The sequence below is a fragment of the Leuciscus leuciscus genome, assembly GCF_965113295.1.
Source record: "Leuciscus leuciscus genome assembly, chromosome: 12".
Lineage (NCBI taxonomy): Eukaryota > Metazoa > Chordata > Actinopteri > Cypriniformes > Leuciscidae > Leuciscus > Leuciscus leuciscus.
This window is the reverse complement of record NC_138736.1, coordinates 16,898,670-16,912,891: the sequence shown is the minus strand read 5'-3', so window position 1 is coordinate 16,912,891 and position 14,222 is coordinate 16,898,670. Positions and strand designations below refer to the sequence as shown.

Sequence of the window (14,222 nt, the reverse complement as noted above, 5' to 3'; positions counted from 1 at the left end):
TGACTTTTTTGGCTGCTGTGACAGTGTGTTTGTCAAACATATGTGCAGTAGCAAAGGAAGCTAAAGCGAAATGAGATAAGGTGATGATGGTTACCTGTTGTAATAATATAAATAACCTGCTGATGTCATTTGAATCTAATAGAATCTAACAATTTTGTTGTGCCATTTTGTTGTGCCAAACATTTTGGAGATGGAGTAGTTTGGCGCCACCGATGGTGAGCTGAGGGACTGACAGCAGATAAAAGAAAACCATTTTAAACCTTGTTTATGAGTCCTAATCATAAATACAGTGCATGTTCACAATAACAGTTTAAAAAATCAAAGAATGATTTAAGTTTTACATCTGATATACACATTTAGATTAAATATGCCATTCTCATTAATGGAGTTTAGCACTTAAATTACATTAAATCATTACTGAGAAGTAAAAAAAAAAATTATATTCTAATAAATAGAAATATTTGTAGAGGATGTGATGCTTTTGAACACTTGGCATGCTGTGTTTTAATGTTTTAACTACAGCGAGAATTGCTTTGCGTATGATAATAGCAGAACTCATGGTCTGAGAAAATATTTACGTGCAAATAATGATCAATAATGCACAATAAGGCATATTTCCATTAAACAATATAAAGCAATTGAAAATACTATTTGGCCAGTGGAAGAGATTAAAGCTGCCGTCGGCAATTTTTTTTTTATCATATTCAGTTAAATCGACACTATAATCCGACAGAACAACATAAATAAGGTGGTTTTAGCTCTGAGCCCAGAGCCCAGAGCCCAGAGCTTCTAACTCCACCTGGAGCGTGTTATTTGTTTTGCAAAAATCCACCGCTCCCGGATCATCGGGTCCAATCAGCGCAGGGGGGTGTGAGATCTGACTGTCAATCACAGGTCGTGCACACACCACAGATCCCACACCCCCTCGTGTACGTTACAATCACATGCACACGCCTGAAGTTTGCGGGGACATAGTCTTCATCCGAGACTTGTATCTCGCTTTCAAAACACTAACAAATCAAATAAGCTCATTTAGAGTATAAATGACGTTAGCAATTGCAATCTAAGGGTAGATTAGCCAGGGCAGCATACCTCCAAGTACTCCATGGTGTTAATCGATGCTGATGAGACGGGCGCGTTCACAGAAAATCTGGTGCACACGCACTGACGAGCACGAACTCGATGGGAGGGTATTCGTTGATAGTGGGGGAGGGGCATGAGAGTTGTAAACATTCAACATTTTGGCTAAGTCCACTCAATCTTCCAGGGTTGCCGACGGCAGCTTTAAACTGTGATTAATATATATACAGAAAGCGATCAAAGAACAATCCCTTTCCAATCGCCCAAGCTGTCAATCACACAGAGCGAGTTTTATCTGGACACTTGCCAAAACTCGTTATGAAATCAATGACGCTGTTACACTGCACAACGAAGCTCTTACTGTACTTACCTCATGTTTGCATTGGTGAAAGCATTAATGAGAGTACAGAAACTGCGTTGCAATGATAAGATCTTCACAGGCTGTCATCTGCTCAATGCTCATCACTGCAACCTTTTATGTGATGGGAATAGATCTAAATACTTAAAAAACGTAAGTTCCCCGGGGTCTCCTCCCTGTTGGATGCGCCCGGAACACCTTCCCGGAAGGCGTCCAGGAGGCATCCGGAACAGATGCCCGAGCCACCTCAGCTGACCCTTCTCGATGTGGAGGAGCAGCGGCTCTACTCTGAGCTCCTCCTGAGTGACAGAGCTTCTCCCCCTATCTCTAAGGGATCGCCCAGCCACCCTGCGGAGAACGCCCAGCCACCCCTCATTTCGGCTGCCTGTATCCGGGATCTTGTCCTTTCGGTCATGACCCACAGCTCATGACCATAGGTGAGAGTAGGAACGTAGATTGACCGGTAAATCGAGAGCTTCACCTTGCGGCTCAGCTCTTTCTTCACCACGACAGACCGTCACATCGACCGCATTACTGCAGAAGCTGCACTGATCCGTCTGTCAATCTCCCGTTCCATCCTTCCCTCACTCGTGAACAAGACCTCAAGATACTTGAACTTCTCCACATGAGGCAGGAGGAACTCTCCACCAACCTGAAGTGGGCAAGCCACCCTTTTCCGACTGAGAACCATGGCTCACTTAAATTATCTTAAAATCACTTATGATCTTATTTAAATCTAAATTGTTTTTGGACATTGCTCTATGTGTTAGGGATAGAATACTGCCATCTGCAGGTTTGTGGAAAAACTTTACGAATTATAGTTAAAGCAAGAAAGTGAAATGACCAAATATATCCAATAGAGGTCCATAGGGACTCATTTCATTGTCACTTCATTTTTCTTGATGCTTCACTTTCTCTACTTTGATATTTATATATATATATATATATATATATATATATATATATAAAATTGGTATCCTTTTAAAGCTTAGAATCTCAGATTTGTAATACATCCAAGCACTTTGATCTTTGAACTCTTAAAGAGTGCTGAGTAGTCCCTCTAAAACGGAGTGTACCACCCGCAGGCGACACCTAGCTGCAAGAAAAAAAAAAAATATATTTGTCAAAACTACTACATAGATCAACTCAAAATAGGTGTCATTTGAAAGCTTAGAGTCTGAATGTAGCCAGTTTTATTAACTCCTAAGTAGTGCAGAGTTATTTGCTGATAAATAGAAAAAAGAAAAATCATAATTTTTTTCATAATTTTTGTACTATGTACTGCAATATGTAAAATACATCATACAGCTCAGATAGTTGTGTGTCATATGTCATTTGAAAGGTCTCAATGAGTAGAAAACAACAAGCACAATTGTTTCAGGCTTTGTACTAAACTTGAGCGAGTTTTTGAACATGAAGCCTCTCAAGACCAAAATCATATATATGGATGCTGAATTTGACACATTTTAGCTCGTAACTTCATGAAACTTGCTCCGATTGTAGAAAATAGCACCACATTATTTACAGCAGACTCTCACGATTAAAACGAGCCCTAACTCACCATAATCCAACACTCAGATCTAAAGATATTCCTCATGGGGTTGTCACTCACAAACCCGCACAGGCGCACACAGAGCCTTGTAAATAGATTGAGCTATGATCAGGTTCAGGTTCAGGTTCCTTTATTTGTACCCGTAGGTAGATTTGGTTTGCAGTGTCAGAGTGTCATCCATACATTTAGACAAACACAAACAATAAACATTTGACGATACAAAAAATATATAAATGATAAAAAAATAAATAAAATAAAAAATAGCATAGCTTCTGTGTCATCTATATATTTTGTTCCTCTGATTAATGGCTGCTGGAACGAACGTATTTTTATACCGCTTAGTTCTGCTCTTTGGAACTCTATACCTTCGTCTGGATGGAAGAAGTTGACTTTTGTCATAGGTGTCATTGATGTCGCGTTTTCATTCATAACTCAATGAAGCATGCATAAATTGTGGAAAATAGCACCTCATTAATTTTCAGCAGATTGATTATGATTAAAAAGAGCCCAAACTCACCATAATCCATCACTCAGATCTAAAGATATACCTCATGGACTTCTAACACATGAAGCTGCACAGGTGCGCATCCAATGAAGTATATAGATGAATTGATGTGATGCTTTGTTGTGTGACGTATTAGCTCATAACTCATGAAACATCCATGGATTGTGGAAAGTCGAACATTGTTATTGACAGCAGAGTCTCATGATTACAAAGAGCCCAAACAACATAATCCATTGCTTTGATCACGAGATATTCCTCACTAAGTGATGCATACTTAGCTAAAAAACATGTCCCTCATCTTTCTCGGATGCAATGTGTTTTCCAATGTTCCCGGAGCCGTCCGTGCTTGTTTTCAAACGTGGAATAACACAAAATATATATCATCTTAAAGCGTAGAATCTCAGCTTTTTAATGAATCTAACCTCTTTGATAAACTAACGAGCGGCGAATAGTCCCTCTAAAATGGAGTGTACCACCTGCGGGCACAAACCTAGCTGCGAAAAAAATTATAATCATATTTTTTAAAACTACTGCCTTGATTAACACAAAATAGGTGTCATTTGAAAGCTTAGAGTCTGAAGTTTACAATGAATGTAGCCAATTTGATTAACTCCTAAGTAGTGCTGAGTTATTTCTGATAAATATAATTTTATTTTCATAATCTTTAAAACATTTTTTTTGTACTACGTACTGCAATGTGTCAAAAACACCATACAGCTCATGAAACATTCACAGATCGTTGAAAATGGTACATCATTTTATACAGCATATTATTACAATTAAAATGAGCCCAAAATGAACATAATCTATTGTGTTGATCATAAGATATTCCTCTTGGAGGAACAATTAAAAAAATGCCCATTAGTGGTCAATGACTGAACAAAAATGCTATCCTGGGCTGGGTTTCCTGATAACGTTGTCTCTTAGCATGCTACGAAGACTCTTAAGGTATAACTTAACTAAAGGTATACCATTACTAGGCGTGTTCCCCGAACTATACCTTAGGAAGCTGCTTAAGATATACCTTCTTATAGGTTCGACATTATCCGGTGCTGTCCGTGTCGATGGTGCTGAATTGGTTGATATCTATGGCTCGAGAATCAATTATTCTCTCGTGCAGGGGCCGCTTCACTGAGTTATGCGGGAAAGCGGTGTTCTTTATAAAAGAAGCACTTCAGAAATAGTTGAAATTGCATTTATTAGAACTCATGGGATATTATAAAAAATAATCCAAACTATAATAGCCTATAATAGCCTAGCCTACATATTTTTAAATTGTATCATATATTGCTGCCACAATAACCATTTCAAAAATTGTACGTGCTTTCTTCTCTTTCCCATTTTTGTTCGCTGAGGTGAAGCTGCGATGAAATATTGTTCTTGTAAATACTTTCCAGCATTTCAGTGCAAAAATGTCACCAAAACAATTTGGCCAGGGATTTTTACGCGGGTTGCGTGGGAAAAAACACTGACATTATGGATTCGGACGGCAATAAAATCACTTACCCCTGTAAATGTTTAAAATATCGTACGAGCCCATGATAAACAATTAGCGTCCAAATTGGACTTAACTGACAGTATGTTTTCACTGGCCTTTGAAAGCGCTCCGCGGACGGCGTCGTCTTTTAGAACAACTATTCGCTGTATCGCTGCCATAGTTTGAGCAAACTCCCCACCACAATCATTCCCTTTAAACAGACTATTAAGCCTTTAATGGTTCGGCAGCTGATGTACCTTTGGATAATATAATTAAAAATCTAACAGCAATCCGTATAATGACAATTTTATTCTTTGCATGAAAACACTTGAATTAGCCTAATTGAACACTGTCTGGGTGTATTAAAACTTCAGAATTATATTCGGTATGGAAATCGACTCGGTCGCCATGTGCGCGCAGCTTACGAGCGAGCGTGCGCAGTCACTGCTGACTTGCCTTCGTCAGTTCGAGGGCAAGAGTGCGGTTCCACTGAAACTATTTCAGAGGCTCCTGGGGCATATGGCATCCGCAGCCGCAGTAACGCTGCTCGGATTGTTTCATATGAGACCGCTTCAGCTTTGGCTTCGCGATCGAGTCCTGAGGTGGGCATGGCAACACGGCACGCTCCGTGTCCCAGTGACTCCGACCTGCCGTCAGACCTTCACCCCGTGGACGAACCTCAGTTTTCTACGGGCCGGAGTGCATGGCCAATTTCCAGGCATGTTGTTGTATCGACAGATGCCTCCACCATGGGCTGGGGCGCCATGTGCAATGGACAAGAAGCCGCGGGCTCCTGGACAGGACCCCAGCGCCTTTGGCATGTCAGTTGCCTCGAGTTGCTGGCTGTACGTCTCGCCCTGCACCGCTTCCGTGCGTTGCTCAGGGGTCAGCACGTACTAGTCCAATCAGACAATACCGCGACAGTAGCGTACATCAGCCGACAAGGTGGTCTGCGCTCCCGCCGTATGTCGCAACTCGCCTGCCACCTCCTCATATGGAGTCAGAAGCATCTGAGGTCGCTTCGAGCCATTTATATCCCGGGAGACCTGGACCGTGCGGCCGACGAGCTATCTCGGCTTCAGCCTCTCCCTGGAGAATGGAGACTCCATCCCCAGACGGTTCAGCTGATTTGGGATCAGTTCGGGGACGCACAGGTAGATCTGTTTGCCCCCTACGACTCGTCCCACTGCCACCTGTTTTATTCCCTGACCGAGGGCATGCTCGGCACGGATGCACTGGCGCACAGCTGGCCGCGGGGCCTCCGCAAGTATGCGTTTCCCCCAGTGAGCCTTCTTGCGCAGACCTTGCGCAAGATCAGGGAGGACGAGGAGCAGGTCATTTTGGTTGCCCCGTATTGGCACAACCGCACCTGGTTCCCAGAACTAGTACTCCTCGCGACAGCACCTCACTGGCCAATCCCTCTGAGGAAGGACCTGCTTTCGCCCCGATCTTTGGAACCTCCACGTGTGGCTCCTGGATTGGACGAGGCAGGTTTGAGTACCCTACCACCAGCGGTGGTGGCTACCATCACTTCCGCTAGAGCATCGTCCACTCGACATGCCTATGCGTTGAAGTGGAACCTCTTCGTCAACTGGTGTTCTTCTAAACAACAAGACCCCACGAAATGCCCGATCAGTGTCGTGCTTTCCTTCCTGCAAGAAGGGTTGGAGTAAAGGCTGTCTCCCTCCACCCTGAAAGTGTATGTTGCTGCCATTGCCGCACATCACGACGCAGTTGAAGGTAAGTCCGTTGGAAAGCACGACCTGATCATCAGGTTCCTGAGAGGAGCGAGGAGACTGAATCCTCCTCGCCCTCCTCTCGTTCCCTCTTGGGACCTCTCAGTGGTTCTAACTGCCCTGCAGAGTGCTCCCTTTGAGCCTCTGCAATCAGTGGAGCTTAAGGTCCTATCAATTAAGACAGCGCTCCTGGTTGCATTGGCCTCCATCAAGAGGGTAGGGGACCTGCAGGCATTTTTGGTTGACGAAGCGTGCCTGGAATTCGGGCCGGCTAACTCTCACGTGATCCTGAGACCCCGGCCTGGATATGTGCCCAAGGTTCCCACCACACCCTTTCGAGACCAGGTGGTGAACCTGCAAGCGCTGCCCTTGGAGGAGGCAGACCCAGCCTTGGCACTGCTCTGTCCAGTACGCACCCTCCGTGCTTACGTAGACAGAACGCAGTGTTTCAGGACCTCAGACCAGCTCTTTGTCTGTTATGGTGGGAAGCTGAAGGGAAAGGCTCTCTCCAAGCAAAGGTTGTCTCACAGGATAGTGGACGCCATTGCTTTGGCATACCAGCAGCAAGGTCGACCATGCCCCCTTGGTGTGACGGCCCACTCCACCCGGAGTGTGGCATCCTCTTGGGCTCTAGCGCATGGCGCCTCGCTAACAGACATCTGCAGAGCTGCTGGCTGGACACATTCGCGAGATTCTACAATCTCCGAGTGGAGCCAGTTTCTTCGCATGTACTCGCTTCAACCAGCCGGTACTAGATTCTACACAGGTGTCTTTGCTTGCTCGCCATTCCTCTCCACGGACGGGATACGTGCGATATTTTCCTCAGGTGAGCCTAATAAGCCCTGAGTTTCCTCCAGCACTGTTGACGTCAACGCCAGAGTTATGCCACCGGCAGCTTTCGCGCTTGGCTAGGTGCCTCCATGTGCATGGTTCCCCCTCTGGGCGACCCCCACATGTGTATTTCCACTGTAAGCCTCTCTGAGCATGTGTCTTTCCCTCGGCAAGCCACCTTGCCACCCCTGGGGTTGAAATATTCCACCTGCGGCTGGACAACCCAGTGATACTCCATATGCAGCCCCTTGGGGTCATATGTGTGTTCCAAGTCTTCACACAGCTCCACATCATACAGGGAGAGAGTAAAGGAGTGAATGAAGAACATGAGGTTTTACAGATGGAGAAAACAGCCAGAACACAACACTCACAAGACACTCCAATCGACTGCAATGACATCTTTAAAGCCTCACCTGAAGCAGGATATGAGGAGAAAGACCAAATCAAGACTGTTCTTACTAAAGGCATCGCTGGAATCGGAAAAAAAAACATTTCTGTGCAGAAGTTCATTTTGGACTGGGCTGAGGGAAAAGCCAATCAAGATGTAGATTTAATGTTTGTGCTTCCATTTCGAGAACTGAACTTGATCCGAGATCATCAGTACAGTCTTCACAGACTTCTGCTTGACTTTCATCCTGAACTTCAAGATCTGCACTCAAAGATTTACGAGGACTGTAAAGTTGTGTTCATCTTTGATGGTCTGGATGAAAGCAGAATGACACTGACGTTTTCAGATGCTCAGAAAGTTTTTTTATGTGAGTGAGACTTCATCAGTTGATGTCAAAGCTCATGAAAGGAGAGCTGCTTCCCTCTGCTCTCATCTGGATCACCTCCAGACCAGCAGCAGCCAATCAGATCCCCTCCGAATACATCAGCCGTCTGACAGAGATTCAGGGATTCAATGAGCCTCAGAAGGAGGAATATTTCAGGAAGAGAATCAGTGATGAGCATCAAGCCAGCAGAATCATCTCACACATCAGAAGAGCAAGAAGCCTCCACATCATGTGCCACATACCCGTCTTCTGCTGGATCTTATCCACTGTGCTTCAAAAGATCCTGAAAGAAGATCTGAGCACAGAAATCCCTCAAACTCTGACTGAAATGTACATCCACTTCCTGGTGATTCAGATAAACATGAGGAATCAGAAGTATGAAGAGAGTGATCCAGAGAAACTTCTGCTTTTCAACAGAGAAGTGATTGTGAAACTTGCTGAAGTGGCTTTCAAACAGATGATGAAGGGCAATGTGATGTTCTATGAGGAGGACCTGAGAGAGAGCAGCATAGACGCCACTGACACATCAGTGTATTCTGGAATTTGCACTGAGATCTTTAAGGAGGAATATGTGATTCATCAGAGGAAAGTCTACAGCTTCATTCATCTGAGTGTTCAGGAGTTTCTTGCTGCTTTCTATGCGTTTTATTTCCATGTAAGTACAACTATGAAGGGACTGAAGAATTTTGCATCAGTACATCAAGTGCAGTAGATAAAGCCCTTGAGAGTGAGAATGGACACCTGGATATGTTCCTGCGATTCCTGCTGGGTGTCTCACTGGAGTCCAATCAGAGACTCATACAAGATCTACTGACACACACAGAGAACAGCTCAGAGAGCATCAGGATAACCACACAGTACATTAAAGAGAAGAAAGATGAAAGATCTCTCCACTGAAAGATCCATCAATCTGTTCCTCTGTCTGCTGGAAGTCAAAGATCAGACTCTGTCCGGAGAGATTCAGGAGTTTGTGAAATCAGACAAAAGCCGCGTTTCCACCGCAGGAACTTTCCCCAGGAACTAGGAACTTTCCCCAGGAACTAGGAACTTTGGGCTGGTACTCGATGTGTTTACACCGCAGGAACCAGGGTCTAAATGAAGTTCCGGGTAAATATTTCCCCCTCCGATAGTCCGTGCTCATGAGGTAGTACTTTTTCAAAGTTCAGGAACTTTCAGGGGTGGGACTTGTGCGCTGCACAAGCTGATTGGTTGTGTTCACGCCGCATTTTGGTTGGATGACTCCACGCAGCATTTATTTATTTTTAACCTCCCTTTTTAAAAAATATATTGCGGTTCGTGTCGTGGCTTCATGCAGTAAGAGTTGTCTGTCTGCAAATATGGAATAAAAAATAAAAAACTGGTGGACTGACGACGAGTTTCAGGCTTTATTAAGGGTATTTGTGGAAGAGGAAACTTTCTGCGCGTTCATCAATGTCTGCAATAGCTGATAACATACAAATTTTATATCTAACGTTAGCATTACGAGCTTACTGAACACGCTTTATCAGTGCTCGTCTCTTTTCTGCCGCAGCTTTTATTATTAAGTCATTATGTTTACACATTGTCATCTATTGCAAGGCACTCCAAATATGTTACAAATTTACTATAACAGGATTGAAATAGCGCTTTGAGGTTAGTAACAAACAACTATTTACAAGACTATTCACTATTTATGATTGATAGACGGGGTTCAGGCTTTTTTTTAAGCGTATTTGCGAAAGAGGAAATTCTTGCGTGTTCGTCCCAGGCATCTCACAATAACTGATAACATACGTTGTCCAATTTTATACGCATACGAGCTTTCTGAAAACGCTTTAGTATCAGTGCTCGTCTATTTTGTTTTGTTAATTACCTCGTTAGTAAACCAATACATAACTGCAGCACAGTTTGAATCTCCTCCATACTTATTATAAATGTGGCGCTGAAAACTGATTACTGTCCGTCGCAGACTGGGAGGAGCAGTTGCGCGTAGTTTACCTTCCCGGTACTTTAGACCGCGGTGTAAACGCAGAAAGCAACCGGTCTGGGGCAAAAAAAAGTTCCTGGGACAAATTGTTCCGGGTAATTTCGGTGGAAACGCGGCTAAACACTCAGAGAAGAAACTCTCTCCTTCTCACTGCTCAACAATCGCCTACATGCTCCAGATGTCAGAGGAGGTGCTGGATGAGCTGGTCCTCAAGAAATACAACACATCAGATGAGGGTAGAAGACGACTGATATCAGCTGTGATCAACTGCAGAAAAATCCAGTGAGTGATTAGTTCTTGTGTACTTATTTAAGAGACTTAACATTTTTACATAACCTCAGTCAGATGCATTTTCACTTTATTACACAAATTATTACACTATTCTATTTTGTTCTTTTTCAGTTTTTCTGGCTGTAATCTCTCCGCTCAGGACTGTAAAATTGTGTTGTCAGCTCTCCAATCCTCAAACTCTGTCCTGAGAGATCTGGACCTGAGTAACAATGACCTGCATGATTCAGGAGTGAAGCTGCTCTCTGATGGACGGAAGAGTCCACACTGTCAGCTGGAGATACTGAGGTATAAAGAACATATAAGAGATAAAGTAAACTCCGTCGGTCATAATGCTGTGTGTATGTAGATGATCTGTCTGTTGATGTGTGTCTGTAGGCTGTCAGGCTGTATGGTGACAGAGGAAGGCTGTTGTTATGTGTCTTCAGCTCTGAGTTCAAACCCTTCACACCTGAGAGAGCTGGATCTGAGCTATAATCACCAAGGAGATTCAGGAGTCAAGGTACTCTCTGACAAACTGAAAGATCCAAACTGCTCACTGCAGATACTCAAGTATGTGGGGTGGAATGATACATTTTTGTGTGTACCTTCTTAATGCTTTGAGGACAATTGTTTCCACAGAGTAACTCACATAAATCTACCCCTTGTCTCATATGTAGGGTCACAGGAACACATAGTTTCTCTTAGTCGCTCATGTTCTCTTAAATATTTGCAATTAATCCCAACAATTAAAATGTTAATCAAACATTTGCCATCTGTTTTGTGTATTTGTGACTCTCTAGCTTGGACCATGGAGAACATTGTAGGATCACAACAGGACTGAAAAAAATTAATGAATGTACCTTACTGTTCCTCTCATTTACTTTTAAAAGAGTAAATTCATTTTATTTATGAAGAGAAATAGGCTGCAGAAAAATTATATTGTACTGTTGGAACCTTCTTACATTATACACATAACAGCTGCAATACACAATATATATAGGGTATCCTTCAGAAACCACTGTTCCTTTGTTCTAATTGTATGAACATTTTGGTTCAATTCTTTACAAACACAGATAGAGTTGATTGCAGTATCAGTGTATTGACATCTGACAAAAGCTAATTAAAACCATCAAAAAACTTTGTACACATAGATACTGATGTTCTCTTCTTGTGTTCAGATGCGTGTGATCTCACACTGGATCCAAACACGGCAAACATTCATCTCTCTTTGTCTGAGGGGAACCGGAAGTTGACGTATGTGGAAGATCATCAGCCATATCCTGATCATCCAGAGAGATTTAAATACTATGAGCAGGTTCTGTCTCAAGAGAGTTTCTCTGGACGGTGTTACTGGGAGGCTGAGTGGACTGGCTGGAGTTATATAGGAATGACATATAAAGGAATCCACAGAGGAGGAGAAAATCAGTGTAGATTTGGTTACAATGAAATGTCCTGGTGTGTTTTCTGTATTGCTGACAGATACAGTGCCTGGAACAATAATAAAAACAAAGACATACCTGTCCCTTCATGCCGCTCTAAAAGAATAGGAGTGTATCTGGACTGGCCGGCTGTCACTCTGTCCTTCTACAGCGTCTCTGACACACACACACTCACACACTTGCACACATTCAACACCACATTCACTGAACCCTTTTATGCTGGATTCAGAGTGTATGAAGCGTCAGTGTCTCTGTGTCAGGTTTAACAACCCAGGGGATATTCCTGAAAGCAAGGTTCACTTTCTGTCAGATATACCCTAAACTCTGTTGATTAACCCAAGACTTGATTACTCGTGGTATGCTGGTTCCAAAAAACGTGTTTGGGCATAAGTTCAGTCAGTTCACAAAAGAGCGACGAATCCACGAGTCACCATGGAGATGGACTCTAAGAAGAGGCATGTCATACTTTTTCCTCATCTTTTGTTCCATGGCAAGTTACATTCCTTGTGTATATCGCTAACTACTGTGTGGTTTGGTTTTGCATTAAGTTTTTTTAAAGTTTTTTTATGTTTAATCTTTAGCAGTTTTTTTTATTACAGTGAACAAGAATTATATTTTTTGCTTGATTCTAAATATATTAATTAAAAAAAGTATTTTCCTTGCAATCCTTGCAAAATGCAATCCAGTCAGGCAGACAGGAAACCACTGTGCAACAGTGAAAACCAACCGTCATTCTAATGCTGATTAGCTACACGTTTGTTGTTGTGTCGGTCCGACCAACTTTCAAACAACGTTTTTCAAATATCGCTTACCCCACCTTTAAGGCCAGCATCACTATTGAAAACTGCTCTATGTGTGTGGTTCATGAATTAATTGATGTGTTGAATGGCACTTGAAAGTGAATGAAAATTTTTTGTATTGAATGAAAAAAATTTTTTTAGGTCTGATAGTTTGTGCCATAACCAGCGCAAATAAAACTTTAAAACAATTTTGGATGTGCTCTGTGGTGTCTAATATTTTAAATGTATGTAATGCTTGTAATTAATATAAAACACCTTTTTTTTTGCTACTGTTGTAACACACTGCTAAACTACTCAGCTGTGGTTACTCTATAAATGGGAAACAAAGCAAACACTGAGAATACACAAGAGAGAAAGCTCTCTCACCCCACAATGTAATTGCCATATATTCAAAAACAAAAAAACAGTAATTTCCTGCAAAGGTGACGTGGCATCACAGGACACAAGATCACGAGCGGAATTTCGAGATAGTAGTGTTCGGGCTCAAATACGCACATCAAATTTTGATGATTTACAGAATAAAGGAGAACGCAACAAAAAAATTACAAACAATACATTCATTTTAAGTCATTAACAAAATACCTGTGCTGCTCCTTAGTGGCTATGCTACACTGTAGGTTATGTTACTGACAGGGTCACGTACGACACGTAGTGTTGATGTAGTGACACTAGGGGTTGCACTTGGGAGCCCCAAACACCTCTGATACTTTGAGAAAAGGCCAATGAGAAATGGTGAGTGCTATTTGCATGTGCCAATCTCCCGGATATACGGGTATAAAAGGAGCTGGCGTGCATCCACTCATTCAGATTTGTTCATCGGAGCCGAGTGGTTGTGAATGGGGTTGTAAAGGGTCACTCTTCCATTCACCTCTACAAGAGACCACTGCAATGCGCGATATACACCAGCTTCAAATGAAGGGAATCTTCATTTGAAACTGGTGTATATGGTGCATTGCAGTGGTCTCTGACCCCTCTCTGGAGCATGGATAAATGCAGAGAGTTCCCGAGGGTGCTTCAGCACTAAAATACCAGATTTCCCTAAAAGAGCCAACACAGACACAGAGCGTCTTTTTAAAGATGCCTTTCCTCCTTGTGTTTCTGGTTGTGGTTGATACCTCTCATCCTCGTAGGAAAACGTAATTTCTATATCGAGGCTCGAGAAGAGGATGAACTGTCGATTGCAGCATCGAAGGTGCCATAGCTCAGTCTGAGTCTGATGCAGTTTCACGAACATTGGGCTGGAGTGACTACCCTTAATGGTGGGGCGGCCAGGGGGTCACAGATGAAATGTGCGATTGCGTTGCATTTATGCCCGCAAAACGCCGGCACCTGGCGGAACTGTCCCTGACTCCTGACCAGGGCCTGTAAGTTCAGCGAAAGCTTACAGTGCTGCTGGAAAGGCCGCCTCTGCGCTGCATGCCATGGCCATCCTGCA

The 14,222-nt window shown here is 43.1% G+C and overlaps 1 pseudogene across 1 annotated transcript; it reads left to right on the top strand.

Annotated features, from left to right (window-relative positions):
- Positions 1-7,777: 7,777 nt before the first annotated feature.
- Positions 7,778-12,561, top strand: LOC309510728 (NACHT, LRR and PYD domains-containing protein 3-like; annotated as a pseudogene). Its single transcript, XR_014211656.1, has 6 exons — positions 7,778-9,197; positions 10,244-10,560; positions 10,681-10,854; positions 10,945-11,118; positions 11,349-11,404; positions 11,670-12,561. The product of XR_014211656.1 is annotated as an NACHT, LRR and PYD domains-containing protein 3-like (transcript).
- Positions 12,562-14,222: the final 1,661 nt, after the last annotated feature.